This window comes from Mustela erminea, chromosome 1 (genome assembly GCF_009829155.1).
Source record: "Mustela erminea isolate mMusErm1 chromosome 1, mMusErm1.Pri, whole genome shotgun sequence".
Lineage (NCBI taxonomy): Eukaryota > Metazoa > Chordata > Mammalia > Carnivora > Mustelidae > Mustela > Mustela erminea.
Window position 1 is genome coordinate 19,296,788 of NC_045614.1, and position 15,281 is coordinate 19,312,068.

General features: G+C 47.0%; 1 protein-coding gene across 4 annotated transcripts in view; it reads left to right on the forward strand.

The window, feature by feature from the left end:
- The window catches only part of DAG1 (dystroglycan 1), a 68,379-nt gene that overhangs the window by 18,147 nt on the left and 34,951 nt on the right, over positions 1–15,281 (forward strand). The window contains exon 1 of one of the 4 annotated variants that reach the window (XM_032319815.1): positions 13,782–14,042. The exons of the other annotated variants lie outside the window; for them this stretch is intronic. The gene's annotated coding sequence lies outside the window, so the exon portion shown is untranslated. Of the gene's footprint in view, positions 1–13,781; positions 14,043–15,281 lie in introns of those variants that run through there. 4 annotated transcript variants of the gene reach the window in all.

Consider the following 15,281-nt stretch of genomic DNA (forward strand, 5'->3'; position numbering starts at 1 on the left):
TAGTGGTACATTTGTTTCAGGTGTCCAACGCAGAGATTAGCCATTTCTGCAGTTCTAGATTATTTTCAAAACTAGGCTGACATTTGGGCACACACAGATGTGTCTGTGACCTGTTGAACTAGTTCCTGGCCCCGACGCTGTGCCTCAGGTGATCCTGGTGGGGCCTGCAAAATGGTGTTTCTGAGAGTGGTTAAAGTGACCTCTGGGAGCCCTCTTGGTTTGGTGGTGATTTGGATAAGGATATGTGAGATATTTGGGGGATAATTGAGGAAGCTGCAGAAGAGAGGGGAGGGGAGGAAGAAGATAACAGTGAGGAGGAACTTTGTTAGGTTTGTTCTGGTTAATCCCCAAGTCAGCTGGAGGACGTAGGAGGCACAGGGGACAGGGAGAGCTGGGGACTAGAAACCACTGTGGGGTCAAGCCAGCTAGCAGTAAGGATGCGCGATGTGTGCAGAGACTTTGGCCAGCCTTGAAATGATGGATTCATGGTGGTGTAAATAGAGATAGCTTCTGAACAGAAACTGAAGCGGTGAGGTTGGGCTAGGCCAGAGTTGAACTGTGGAATCTGAAAGGCTGTGCTGGTGTGCTTTAGCAGGGAAGCACGTTAAAGCCCTTCAGGCTGTGGGAGCAGGAAAATATGCAGTGGAAGGAATAATGCCTGGAGGGGACACGTTTTGGTCACCCACTTAAAAATAAGCAGCACACCTTTCCTTTGTTCCTGGGAACCAGTTGAGAGATGGCTCAAGGAGCCACACAGGTGGCTGCAATGTCAGCTTAATACCTAACAGCTGTTGGAGAGTGTGGGACCAAGGGAATGGATTGGGGGTTCCTAATGCCAAACCCCAGATGTAGAGGTATGCGCCTAGTTTCCCGTGGCGCGGCCCTCTGTGTTCACCCTTCCTGGCGGGGTTCTCTTTCTGCAAGTGCTGCTTTACATAGTCTTCAGGCTCTTCCAGGGTTGGTTTGGTTTTATGTTTACCTCATCTTGTTATTATTTTCTTTTATATTTTAAAGCAGGCTCCACACACAATAAGGGGCTTGAATTTACCACCCTGAGATCAAGAGTTGCATGTTCTATCAACTGAGCCAGCCAGGTGCCCCAAAAAATGTGTGTGTGTGTGTGTGTGTGTGTGTGTGTGTGTGTGTGTGTAGGGGAAAAAAAATCAATATTTTTAATAGAGAAAAAATTGGCATGTAACATATTAGTTTTAGGTGTGCGACATAATAATTGGGTCTTTGTATATATTTTTAAAATTTTTAAAAAGTTTTTAAACTGTGCTAGTATAAAATAAAACAAAGGGGTGCCTGGGTGGCTCAGTTGTTAGGCATCTGCCTTTGGCTCAGGTCATGATCCCAGGGTGCTGGGATCGAGCTCCACATTGGGCTTCCTGCTCAGCGGATAGGCTGCTTCTCCTTTTCCCACTCCTCCTGCTTGTGTTCCCTCTCTTGCTGTCTCTCTCTCCCAAATAAATAAATAAAAATTTTAAAAATAAAATAAAACAAAAATAGAGAAAACAAGGACCCCCCCCCCCCCAAAAAAGTATAGCTTAGTGAATTACAAGGTCAAGAAATAAAACTTTGCTGGCCCCACTAGAGGGCCCTTGGTGGGTCCCATCCCTGCTACAGCCCCTTCTCTCCTTCCTTCCAAAAGTGACCCCCAACCTACCTTTGTATCCATTTCCTTTTGTTTCTTTTTGGTTTTGCCTCCCAAATGTGTATCCTTAGACATTGTAGTTTAATTTTGTCCATTTTTAAAACTTCATATATCTTGGGGCGCCTGGGTGGCTCAGTGGATTAAAACCTCTGCCTTCGGCTCAGGTCATGATCTCAGGGTCCTGGGATCGAGCCCCGAGTTGGGCTTTCTGCTCGGCAGGGAGCCTGCTTCCCTTCCTCTCTCTCTGCCTGCCTCTCTCCCTACTTGTGATCTCTCTCTGTCAAATGAATAAATAAAAAATCTTAAAAAAAAAAAAAGTGGGAGCCCAAATAACCATCTTCTTTAAAAAAAAAAACAAAAAAACCCCAAAACTTCATATATCTTTTAACTCTCTTTGATCTATAGATACTCCCTCTGTTCCTTTCCTTGCAATTACCTGCTCAAGCCCCTGGACCCTTAGACACCATGTGGGAGTCTTCCCACAGTCCAGGTGTAGCTGATGGTGTCTTAGGGTGCAGGTGGGCACGATCTTTTTCATACTTCCTGTGAATGGGTGGCTGGATCCAAAGGCATGATCCACCTCAGGTTCGGACCCTCTGGCACAGCTGGGGTGGTCTGCATCTTTCCTCCGGAGGGCAGCTTTCCTCTTGTTACACGCTGCTCACAGCTGGTACCCAGAGCGCCGCTTCCGTGAGGAGAGGCCAGGCCCAGCCCAGCCCAGCCTCTCAGTGGCTCTGCAGTCCCTCGCCAAACCAGTCTCTCTGGGACTGGTGTGACAGGGTGTTGCAAGAGGAAGAGCCGGGGTACCTCCTCTGGCCTAATTCACCGGGAGGGGCTCACAGCACCACCCACTTTGCAGGCCCTCCCCACTAACTCATGGTGCTTCTGCCTTTCCTTATCTGTCCCTCTTGTCTCCTTTCTTCAGCTTTCCTCCCTTCCTTTCTCCGTGTGTTTCTCTGGTGTTCTGATGGGAAAAAGATTTGAGGCTTAGGAGAGGGATTCTCCTCCTGTTTGTTGGCTCACCATCTCAGGGACTGTGGAAGCCTCATTTTACTCATCTGTAAACTGAAGGTGTTGGTCTTGATTTAAATGGTTGCCTCGTACTTTGTCCTATGAGTGTTGTGTTTTACAAATTCTCTCTGTGTCTGGAAGCTGTTTCCCAGGATTTTCTTCTCGTTGTAGGGCACGTTTTGGTCACCCACTTAAAATGGTAAGGAAACGGAGAAATGGGTAGAGCTTAGAGAATGGCCACAATCCAGTCTTTCCTCTCATCAGTGCCATTAGGCCGGTGGGGTGGGTGAGCAGTGGAAGGCTCATGTGGGCCCTGGTCATGGCCTCACCTACTGGTCTCAAGCTCTGGGGACAGAAACCTGCCTTTCAGTATAGGGAAGTGTGTCAGCTGCCAGTGCTGCGCTGTGCCGGCAGGTGGCTGAGGATGTGGGCATGTGGAGGGCCAGGGGTGGTTTCAGTGTGAGAAGAGGCCCAGGCTTCAGGCCTGGGAACTTGTCAGCTGGCCTTGGCTTTCTTGTTTGCGGGCCCCACCCAGCTTATCCCAGAATTTGATGGGCAGCCCAAGCATGTGTCTGATGTGAGGGCAACTCTGTGCTTACTTCAGACAGCTGCTGCCTGACCCAGTATTGCTGTGAGGATCTGGGGGTAAAGGACTGTGCTGGTGGCTAGGCTAAACCTTCGTATGTACTATATGCTGAGCCCACTGCCCTACCAGCGGGAACTGCCCCCAAGGAGAGGTATCATGTACTGTACCAGGATTTATCTGGCCTCCCCCTGGTGCTGAGACGCTTAACATACGCCTGTGGTGTTTGTTTATTACTTCACACATTCCAAATTTCATTTATTTTATACAGAAGTAATTTCGAAGCCAAGTAAATTCAGATTTTTGCATGCATTGTGTCTGTCCACTAAGGTTGCTTAGGCCTAAGGAGGTAGACCAGGTTTTGTTTTCTTGGTTTGAATCCAAGTTTTCTGAGGGCTGTCCTTTAGGGAGGAGAATGTAAGGAATTCCAGAGTCAGGGAAGTGTGGGCTGTGCTGGAGGAAGGGGAGGAAGGGCTGCTTCTAGAAGCTGCTTAGCAATGCTCAGGAGCTGCCCAGAGGAGTGGGTGTCAGGCATCCAGCATGGCGGTGAGGGGAGTGCCGAATCTCCTGTCTGAGAGATCTTTACCATTTCATTTAAAAATTGAATTACTCAGGGGACGCCCGGGTGGCACAGGCTGTTGAGCATCCAACTCTTGGTTTCAGCTCAGGCGGTGGTCGTGGGATCCAGCCCTGTGTGGGGCTCCATGCTCAGCAAGGAGTCTGCTTAAGACTTTCTCTCCCTCTGCCCCTCCACCTTGCACTCGCACTACCTTTCTCTCTCTCTCAAATAAATAAATAAATCTTAAGAAGAAATTGTATTACTCAGATTTTTGTGAGACACAACTATGGCTGCTTGGTTAGTGTGGAAAAGCAGGAGTGAAAGCTGTTTCCTAGTGTTGGCTGCTCTGGTGTCTCAGGTGTCCGTGATCAGCTAGCAGTGAAAGTACTTAGAGAGCAGCCCTGCTTTTACCTCAGGGGGTCAGCAAGTAGTAGGCCCTGGCCAATTTATCCTGGGCCAGAGCTGAGTTTTCTCATTCTTCAGGCTTTGAAAGTATGTTTTTTTTTTTTTTTTTTTTTTAAAGATTTTATTTATTTATTTGAGAGAGATTTATTGAGAGAGATCACAAGCAGGCAGAGAGGCAGGCAGAGAGAGAGGAGGAAGCAGGCTCCCTGCTGAGCAGAGAGCCCGATGTGGGGCTCGATCCCAGGACTCCGAGTTCATGACCTGAGCCGAAGGCAGCGGCTTAACCCGCTGAGCCACCCAGGCGCCCCGAAAGTATGTTCTTTTATAGATAAAGCTGTTTGACCAAATCTCTTGGTAACTAGTAGCTTTGGAGTTTTTTGTTTTTGTTTTTGATGTCAACATTTTGTAAAAAATTGAAGCATAATTTAGACATGTAGCAAAATACATAAATCATAAATGTATAGCTAAACACACTTTTACATATGTATATACCACTCAGATCAAGATATAGAACATTTCCAGAAGGTTCCATCATGCCTTTCCCCAGTCAGCATCTCACCATAAGTAAGCGCTCTTCTGACCTCTGTCCTTGGGCTTAGTTTTGCTGCTCTTGACCTTCCTGTAAGTGGAGTGATAGAGTGTGTGTGTGTGTGTGTGTGTACTCTCATTTGTCTGCTTTTTTCTTGCTGAACATTAGGTCTCAGACATTTGTGTGGTTCTGTACAACAGAATAATAAATAACACAAAAGAGTGTTGTATAGTATTTCATATGAATATATCACAATTTACTGCTCTTCTTGTTGGTAGACATTTGGGCTGTGTCCAGTTTTTGATATCACAAATACTACAGATACAAATATTCTTGTCCATGTCTTCTGTTGGTGTATACCTAAGAATGAATTGCTGGATATATTTGATACTTTAATTACTGGGAAGAATTTTGTATATATGCCTCTTGTAAAAATACAAGGATTTTTATTTACTTATTTGACAGAGAGAGACACAGTGAGAGAGGGAAGAGAAGCAAGGGGAATGGGAGAGGGAGAAGCAGGCTTCCCGCTGAGCAGGGATCCTGATGCGGGGCTCGATTCCAGGACCCTGGGATCATGACGTGAGTTGAAGGTAGACACTTAACGCCTGAGCCACCCAGGCGCCCCTCTATTTTATTTTTGAACTTTTTACTATGGAGAATTTCAAGTACACTCAAACACTGGAACAGTGAATCTCTACTCACACTTTCAACCACTACCCCACCCCACATAATTTTGAACCATGTTTCAGACACCTGTCATTTCATCCCTCAGTGGTTTGGTGTATGGCTCTAGAAGATAATGTAACATCTGCTGAACGGCTTCATGCTCCTTCTCTGTGGTCCTGGTGTTGTCCACGGTTTGTATCATGGTCCTCATGGCAAGGTATGCCTCCTAGTTCCTGTTACTCCTCATCGTGGTGAAGTTGCCTAGGTCCCGTGGTCTTTCCAGGCAGCCTTCGAACCAGGAACTAGCATGATAGAGAGTTGGGAAGGTCACGTTAGGACTTTGGAATGTCATTCTCTGTTGTGAGCACCACTTTCTGTTGGGTTGATTGTTCATGTGTATAAGTTAGGCCGATCTTAGAGAAAGTTGAGTGTGGGCTGGGGAGTACTTATGTGCTTGGGTGCCCGACAGCCTGTCCCGATGGCTGCCCTGGCTTGGGATAGATGGTTCTTCCCCCAGGGCCCCAAGAGTGGAGGGTGCCACCTACAGGTCGGATGGGCTCCAGCATTCCTGTCAGGCCCTACTCCTTAGTTGAAGGACAACAGGCATCAAAATTAGATTTGGACACAAAGAGGTAGGAAAGGTTAATGTTTTTCAGAACAATGAAATCACAGGATGAAGATTAGACTTGGGGGCCCATAATAGTCTCTAGCTTCCCTCCCCAGTCCTTGTGTTCAGCACTGGAGTTGTTCTGGGGTGGGCCCAGAAGGTGGCCTGGTTCAGAGGGCTGGTCCAGGGAAGAAACAATGGGAGCAAAGAACACTACAAATACCTTATTATTTGGAGTCACTCACCCATAAATTCTCCATAGCAATTTTCCTCTGAGGTAGTCAAGTCTGACTAGAAAAACAGCACCATGTTTTGATTCATTAGTCATCAGGATGCTCACCCTCCCATACTGTCATGCTGCCTGACCACAAAGTACCACTACTCCCAGTCTGCACTTATGATACCTGCCGCCCGTCATGGCCCATAGTCCGGCAATAAGAGAGGGGCTGCTCTCTGTTTCAACCTGTCCCACCCACCTTTTCCTATGCTGTTAATGAAGGAGTTTGCCAATAACTCACTTCTAGTGAAAGTAAGGGAAAAGTCACCCATCTCTTCAGGCAGGAATGTAAATTGAAGGCATTTTTGGCAATATCTATCAATTCTAATATATATAACCTTGGGCCTAACAAATCCACATCTAGGATTTTGTGCTCTGATTTCCTCCCAGAAGAAAGCAAGTATAAAAGTGAGAGCATTGGGGTGCCTGGGTGGCTCAGTGGGTTAAAGCTGCTGCCTTCGGCTCAGGTCATGATCTCAGGATTCTGGGATCAAGCCCCGCATGGGGCTCTCTGCTCAGCGGGGAGCCTGCTTCTCTCTTTCTCTCTCTCTCTCTCTGCCTACCTCTCTGCCTACTTGTGATCTCTGTCTGTCAAATAAATAAATAAAATCTTAAAAAAAAAAAAAAAGTGAGAGCATCCTTGAGAGCAAAACAGGCAGTTTATAGACACTTAGATGTGTTACAAGCAGCAAGGGTCAGTCAGGAGGTGGGTCCAGCCACTGGGGCTGACGTCTCCCAGTTCTAGTAAAATTTAAAAAACAATAATTGTGAAATACGTGATTTCATTTGGGCTTTAAGAATGAATTAAAGAGGGTCGCCTAGGTGGCTCAGCTGGTTAGCTAGCCTCTGCCTTCAGCTCTGGTCATGATCTCAGGGTCCTGGGATTGAGTCCCGCATTGGGCTCTTTGCTCAGCAGGGAGCCTGCTTTTCCCTCTGCCTGCCACACCCCCTGCTTTACTCTCTCTCTCTGACATGTAAATACATAAAATCTTATTTAAAAAAGAATGAATTGGGGCGCCTGGGTGGCTCAGTGGGTTAAGCCGCTGCCTTCGGCTCAGGTCATGATCTCAGAGTCCTGGGATCGAGTCCCGCATCGGGCTCTCTGCTCAGCAGAGAGCCTGCTTCCCTCTCTCTCTCTCTGCCTGCCTCTCCATCTGCTTGTGATTTCTCTCTGTCAAATAAATAAATAAAATCTTTAAAAAAAAAAAAAAAAAAGAATGAATTAAAGAGGGGTGCCTGAGTGGCTCATTTGTTTGGGCCTCTGCCTTTGGCTCAGGGAATGATTTCAGGGTCCTGGGATCAAGGCTTGGGTTAGGCTCCCTACTCAGTGGGGAGTCTGCTTCTCCCACTGCCTCTCCCACCCCCTTCCCCCAATCATGCTCATGCACTTGTGCTCTCTCTCTCTCAAATAAAAAAATCTTAAAAAAAAAAAAAAAGAATTAAAGAGAGGTTGATTCAGTCAGTTAAACATCTGACTCGATTTCAGCTCAGGTGTTGATCTCAGGCTCTTGGGTTCAAGCCCCTCGTTGGGCTTGCAGGGAGCCTACTTTAAAAAAAAAAAAAAAAGTGAATGGGGCGCCTGGGTGGCTCAGTGGGTTAAAGCCTCTGCCTTCGGTTCAGGTCATGATCTCAGGGTCCTGAGATCGAGCCCCACATCGGGCTCTCTGCTCAGTAGAGAGACTGCTTCCCTTCCTCTCTCTTCCTGCCTCTCTGCCTACTTGTGCTCTCTCTCTGTCAAATAAATAAATAAAATCTTTAAAAAAAAAAGTGAATGAATTCAAGAGAGATGTGCTTGTTTATGGATTTAGAGACACAGTAAATGTCTCATTTGTGGAGAGCTTAAAAAAAAAAAAAAAGTCCAGCATAGAACCTACTTTAAAAAAAAAAAGAATGAATTAAAGAGAAATGTACTTGTTTATGGATTTAGAGACACATTAAATATGCCTTTTGCAGACAGCTACTGAAGAAACCCAGCCTGCTCATCTGAGGGCCTGGGAAAGAAGCCTGCTTTTCACTTGTGCTCTGTTGTATTACTGGAATTTGTTTTGCCTCCATATGAATTACTTGTTTTTTTTAGAGAGGGGAGGGACAGAGGGAGAGAATCCCCAAGCAGGACCCCCTCCCCTCCAAGTGCGGAGCCCATTATAGGGCTCCATCCTGCTATCCATGAGAGCATGACCTAAGCCAAAACCAAGAGTTGGATGCTTAACTAACTGAGCCACCCCAGTGCCCCCATATGAATTACTTTTATTGCATTAAACCCGAAGGTAAGGACCAGACAGCCGATGGCATCATTGTGAGGCGTGCTGTGTTCTTCCAAGTTGTGGTCGGGAATTGTTAGTGGGGAATGTGATGCTGACAAACACTGGGTTAAGCTTGTGTAGATCTTGAGATTTGCTCTGGTACTTCTGATCTTGGTGATGGTCTAGTCAGGGTTTTTTCTTTTGGGAGGGAGGGCTTCTGGGAAGGGAAGATGAAACTATTTTTAATCTTAAGCAAACATAGCCCAATGTAGTAATTTCAGGCCCCAGTGTGACATTTTCTTCCATTATAACCCAAGTCACTTTTAAAACAAATAAACAAAGTGCTTTTTTTGTGTGTATTTTGTGTTCATAGTGTTTCTGGAGGAAATGCTTTTAAAATACCTCCATTTCCCCTTTATAAACTTGGAGGGCTCGGAGGCTTAGTGGGACGTGTGTTTTGAATCATGCAGTCTGGGAGTTCGGTGCTTGGACCCTGGAATGCTAGTGGGCAGAGTGCTGGGGTGTGAAGTAAGTGGTGGGGTTAAGGTTACATAGGCTGTCAAGTTTACAGAGCTCATGTGCTGACTTTGCCTCACAACTGTTGCTGCTCTGCCAGGGAAGAATTGAGGTCCTGAGAGAGGAGGTGGACCATGCCCCACATTCCTTTTTTTTTTTTTAAGGATTTATTTGAGAAAGCGGGGGCGGAGAAAACAGAAAGGAGGGGGTGGACAAGCAGACTTGGCACTGAGTGCAGAGTCTGATGTGGAGCTTCATTTAATGACCCTGAGATCATGACCTGAGCCGAAATCAAGTCATTTGCTTAACTGACTTGAGCCACCCAGGTGCACCCCCACCCCCTTAAAAGATTTTTAAAATTTATTTGAGAGAGAGAAAGAGTACGTACGCATGGGCAGGGGCGGAGGGAGAGGGAATAAGAATCCCAAGCAGACTCTGCACTGAACGTAAAGCCCAATGCAGGGCATGGAACTTGATACCATGACCCTGAGGTCATGACCCGAGCCAAAATCAAGAGTCAGGCACTCAACCAACTGAGTCACCCAGGTGCCCTGAGATGCAGCTTGTTCTAATGATCAGCACTGGTTAAGAAGGTACCCACCAGTTTACTCTAAAGTTGCTGTTTTCCCCTTTGCCATTAGTGAGTAGTTTATGGTGGGACACTTTGAGACTGTGTAGATACCTTGTTTTTCGTTAAACTCTGACCTTCTACTTTCAGCATCTATTGATCCTTCTAAGATCGTTCCTTCTGTGTTGGTGTCATCTTTTTTTTTTTTTTTTTTAAAGATTTTATTTATTTATTTGACAGACAGAGATCACAAGTAGGCAGAGAGGCAGGCAGAGAGAGAGGAGGAAGCAGGCTCCCTGCTGAGCAGAGAGCCCGATGTGGGACTCGATCCCAGGACCCTGAGATCATGACCTGAGCCGAAGGCAGAGGCTTTAACCCATTGAGGCACCCAGGCGCCCCTCATTGTGATTCTTGTCATTATTTTGATGTCCAGGTTGTCCCCGGTTTGGCAGGGGGAGTCCCTTCTGTGTTCTTTTGACACGTCTGCATCGTTGTTTGAGCACTCTGACTTTCTCATGCAACTAGATATTCCAGCCTCCTTGACCCCAGCCTGAGACCAGCCATTTCCACAAGGAGCTGTGGTGCCGTTTAGTTGACATGGTATTGAGAAACCAAGATATAGATGCATGATACATCTTTTTATTTATTGAAAGTCTGCTAAAACTAACGTTGTTATTTAGTTGCTTAATCATGTTGCAGTTGAATAAAGGAGTTTCACCTTGTCCAGTTTTTGATTTTTGTTGTTAAGTGGAACAAGTGAACACGTTATCAGCAGAGTAAGCTGGACTTCAACAACAACATAAAAGAATGAATGCCCTTCCTGCTCAAAAAGAATGTATTGCTACTTAATTGGTAGGGAAATGATCAGAACCACTGAATGATCTCTAAAGAGGAAGGATATCTCCAGCTGTTGATACCAGGGACCCTGAAATCCAGCTCTGCAGGCAGTGCACATGACTGTTGTCAGGGCTTTGAACTAAAGGTGCAGTGTCCCTTGAGTTAGTGGAGCACATGTACCCTGTGTTTCAGGTGGTCTTGACATAGTTCTCCCCCAGGCAGGTGCCGGTGTCATGGGAAGACGTGGGGCTGACCGTGGCCTCCCTGTGTCATCATTCGACTACATGGGGAAATCAGAGCTGAGAATTTAACGAAATAGGAAAGGCGTGTCGGAGGGCTTATTAGATAATGGATGGCTGCATTTGGCAGCTTCCCGGAGGAAGCAGCATTTGGAGACTGGGAGCTGGAGGGTGAGAGGGAGCTAGAAAAAAACAATCCACTTAATGAATGCTTATGAGTACTTCTTTTTGTGCCAGGCAGTGAGGGTGGGCCTGATCCCACAGGCAGCTGCCGTGAGCTGCCTGGAATGCAAGAGCCATGTGATGGCAGTTGTGGCTTGGGCAAGGTAATCTGGTGAACTGGGCTCCGGGTGCCGCCTCTGCCTCTTACTGGCTGTGGATCTCTGTTTTCTTCATGTCATAAAGGAGATGTTCTGTAGGGTTGCTTTGAGGGTGCGGGTTTACGTGCCAGTCTTAAGGGGTTGCATCCAGAACACGATCCTCATTATGGCAGCTCAGTGCAGGTTAAAACCAGGGGGATAAGGTTCCTGAGGAAGCAAGCTTAGATTGGCCTTGGGTGGCCAGTGCAAAAAGGGGTGCTTTCTGCTCCCCTCTTCCTGAGAAGTCTCACGCTTGACCCTGGAGATGTCTAACTCTTTGTGAAGTAGTAAAGCAAAGGGAAGGCATTCACTTCGGTGGATTGCCACGTTTGAGCTAAAACACTTGATTTGTGCTTGTCGAACACCTGTTCCGTTGAAGGGTTGGGTTGCCGTGGGAGTGAGCAGTCCGGGTTAAGTGGAGCCTAATTGTGCTGTGGGAACATCTGCGGCTCTGTGTTCAGGAGGGCGTGGTATGGAGTGGGCTCGTTAAATGAGTGGCAGGGGTTGGACATGCTTGGGTAGGAGGAAAAGCACTCTTGGAGTGTCGAAAGAAGGGCAGTCCTTGGGAGAAAAGGACTTGGAGCCCAGTCCTGAAGGTAAGTAGAGAACCTTAAGGTTTGGTAGACGTGTCAGTGCTGGGCAATGATGCAGTGTCCCAGCTTGTGGAGGGGAGGAGCACAGAGCAGAGTGACCAGAGGCCAGGTGTGAGCAAGGAGTCACGGACAAGGCATTGGCCAAGGCTGGGGGTGGGGGGTGGTGATGACAGGTGAGGCAGGAGGCACCCTGGAGGTGGGAAGGGGGTAAGGATCCAGTGCACACTCTCTCAGGTCTTTAACCTATTTTTCAACTTGATGGGAAGGCTGGGTCTTGACTCACATCATTGGGTGGTGACAGTGGGCCCATCTCCCGTGGAAGACTGAGCGAAAGTAGGTGTCTGCCTGCATCCTTCTGTCCCTTTCCTTCCCAACTTGTCTAGGAAATAGAGGCCATACTCTGAGGCCTTGGTGTTCCCTGGTTGATGCTGACCTACATTCTCCTCCGCTCTGTCCAAGCTTTGCTATTTGTCTCCCATTGAACCAGTCTGAGCCCAGGACCCAGGTGAATTAGGGCTTGTTCTGGCCCTCAGTGGACACTCAGTCTAGTGGGGCAAGCTTTTATTGGGAAACAAGAGAAGCTCATATACTTTTTTTTTGAGATTTTAATCTTCTAAGTAAGAAGTAAGCATTTTCATTTTATATTCTTCATTTGTGGAGAGTGAAACAAATGGAGTGGGGTTGGAATTAAAAAGCAGGTAGGGGAAGGTAGGACAGTATCTGATACTGAGTAGGTGGTCCAAATTTGTTGAATAAAAATTATCAAGAACATATTCCTATCAAGTATGTTCTTGTTAGAGCAAGGTGCTTATGGAGAAAGAAAAGTAATTATTGTGAAAGCAAAGAGTATGTGTTTCTGTAATATTAATCTGGTGTCTTTCATCTAAAGAGCAAAATAGATACCAAGTATCGTTATTTAATTTGCCATTTGTCCAAAGTAATATGTGTCATGCTATTGATCATTGTTGTGATTGGTGTTATTTTATTCTGTATTTGCCTAGAAAAAAGGGCTTCTGAGAATGAACTTAGATTTATAAAACAATTTTTTAAAAATTCTGTTGGCCAAAAAAATCGCTGTTGATCCATTACAGCCTCTGTTCTTCTGTTCTCTGGAGTGCTGGGACCTTGGATAGTCACTGACCTCTCGCCTGCTCCATACCCAGAGGACAGTCACACCTGAGGTTCTGTTGGGCAGGACTGCTTCTTTCCTGTCGAGGGGTAGATGCAGTTAGAACATGTGCAGTCTCCAGAGTGTTTCGGAAATGATTTCTTTAAAGGCCACTGTGTTGAGGCCCTAAGTGCTGTGCACTGGCCATCTGCAGGTCTTGGTATCCAGGCGCCGCCATCCGGGTTGTCCTCCTTGTGGTGCCTCCAACGGGGGCGGAGCCACGGGGAAGTAACCAGTACCAGACCGGTGTACACTGGTCCTGTGCGAGGTGCTTAGTGAGTCACGGAGGTGAACCTTGTCACTCACTCCCTTAGCTCCTCGGGCGGTGACAAATTGAATACTAAGCAGTTAGTCTGTAAGGGCAAAAGATAGTGGAGATCCCTGGGTGCATTACAGATAATCAAAAAAGTGGATTTGCAGACTTTAAATTAGCCTTCTGTGAATTACCTATAGTTGCTTACTTTATAGTGTTACCGTCCCAGAAACCTCTGCTCCAATTTGCAGCTTCACTAACCCTTGGGGTTTGAGAGGTGGAAACTCTGGTGTCAAGAGCATGCAGGGTGACTTCCTGCTTTTGTAACCTTTGTGCATGTAGAGAGCCTGAGTGACTTTTTGAGATGTCTGTGGATTATGAGAGCTTGAGTATTCTTTTTTTTAAGATTTTATTTATTTATTTGTCAGAGAGAGAGAGAGAGAATGAGAGTGAGCACAGGCAGACAGAGTGGCAGGCAGAGACAGAGAGAGAAGCAGGCTCCCTGCCAAGCAAGGAGCCCGATGTGGGACTCGATCCCAGGACACTGGGATCATGACCTGACCCGAAGGCAGCCGCTTAACCAACTGAGCCACCCAGGTGTCCCGCTTAATTATTTTTTAAAAAAGACAAAACTCTAGCTCTTTACATAAACAAACTGGTAACTGGTCAATTTGTGGTATTTTTAGTTCTTTGTGCTAAGGAAATCTGGATTTTCCTTTAAGCATTGGTTGAACGTGGTTAATGATCTGAGGCCGGCAGAGGACTGGAGGGCCTCTCCCTCCCTTGGGATGAAAATCCTCTCTAAGGAACCTGTGGCTTCCTGTTTGCTCCCTCTGCCTTTCTGAGAGCAGGTTGCTGGGTGGGACACTTCATTTGGCTTCTAACAATCAGTGAGATCCTGAAGTGTTCCTGCAGAGGCATCAGCAGAGAGAGAGTGAGGGCTATGGTTTTTGTGGTCGTTTTCTCAACCAGGTAAGAAATGCGGCCTGGCTGAACTGCCTCAGGATGATCGGCTGCGGTGTGGGGGGCAATCTCCCTCCCATTCTCTGGCGGTTGTTGCTTTGACTGTTTTATCTTTGCATTTCCCACTCTCGAATCAGAAATCTTATCAAGAGATAACTGAGGTGGAGGGACTAGTGGGGGAACAAAGGCCAGATTCTGTTTTATCAGTCAAGCTCTTCAGGGCAGTTAGTCTGAGGAGATAGAATCAGAGCTCAGAGCTCTCTGCCTCTCTCCCCCTCCTCTCTCTCTCTTGCCTGTGACCTCTACATTCCTGGTCTTTCCTCTTACCACGAAAGTTCTGAGCAGGTAGGGCAAGTGACTATCCCCATGCCTCTGAGAGGGATTGGCTGGCCTGTTAGGAGGTCTGTGTTGCCATGAAATCTCTGATAGTGTCCTCTTGATCTGTGCATGAGAGAATGCAAAGAAGAGGTCCCTGACTCTTAATTAGGTCTATTCTTAAGACACAGCTTTAAGGTTTAAAAACAAGAAAGAAAGAAAGAAAGACCCCAGAACTTCAAGATTCAGTGGACTGGCGTACAGTGAGAGGACAAAGGTAAATTTTCTGCTTACAGAAGAGGTCCTTTTGGGCGCCTGGGTGGCTCAGTGGGTTAAAGCCTCTGCCTTCAGCTCAGGTCATGATCCTGGGTCCTGGGATTGAGCCCCGCATCGGGCTCTCTGCTCAGCGGGGAGCCTGCTTCTCCCTCTCTCTCTCTGCCTGCCTCTCTGCCTACTTGTGATCTCTGTCAAATAAATAAATAAAATCTTAAAAAAAAAAAAATGTAATCTGCTCACCTAATGTGGGGTTGCAGCTCATGACCCATGTGGGAATAATGAGTCGGCTGCCCAGCTGACTTAGCGCCCTGGACCTGCACTCTTGATCAGATGGGAGGAGATCCAGCGTACCTGGTGTGAAGGTGCCCGAACTGGACACATTTCCCTAAATCTGAGGAGAAACGAGATTTAGATTCTCTGAATCTCCTTGAGGAGCAACCCAGCATCCTCTTCTGGGTAAGGCTAGCAATGCAGGTGCTGGCAGGACCCGGCCCAGGAGTTTTGCCTTTGCCAGTTCATTGGGAGCTGGTGCTCGCAGGTGCCACTCTAGGGAAGCCTGATTGTGAGGTCAGTGCGTCAGGCGACCTTGTCCTGCTCTGCATTGGCGTTGCCTCCTCCTCACTGCCTGAAAACAGCACAGCCGTGGCTTTGCAGAAC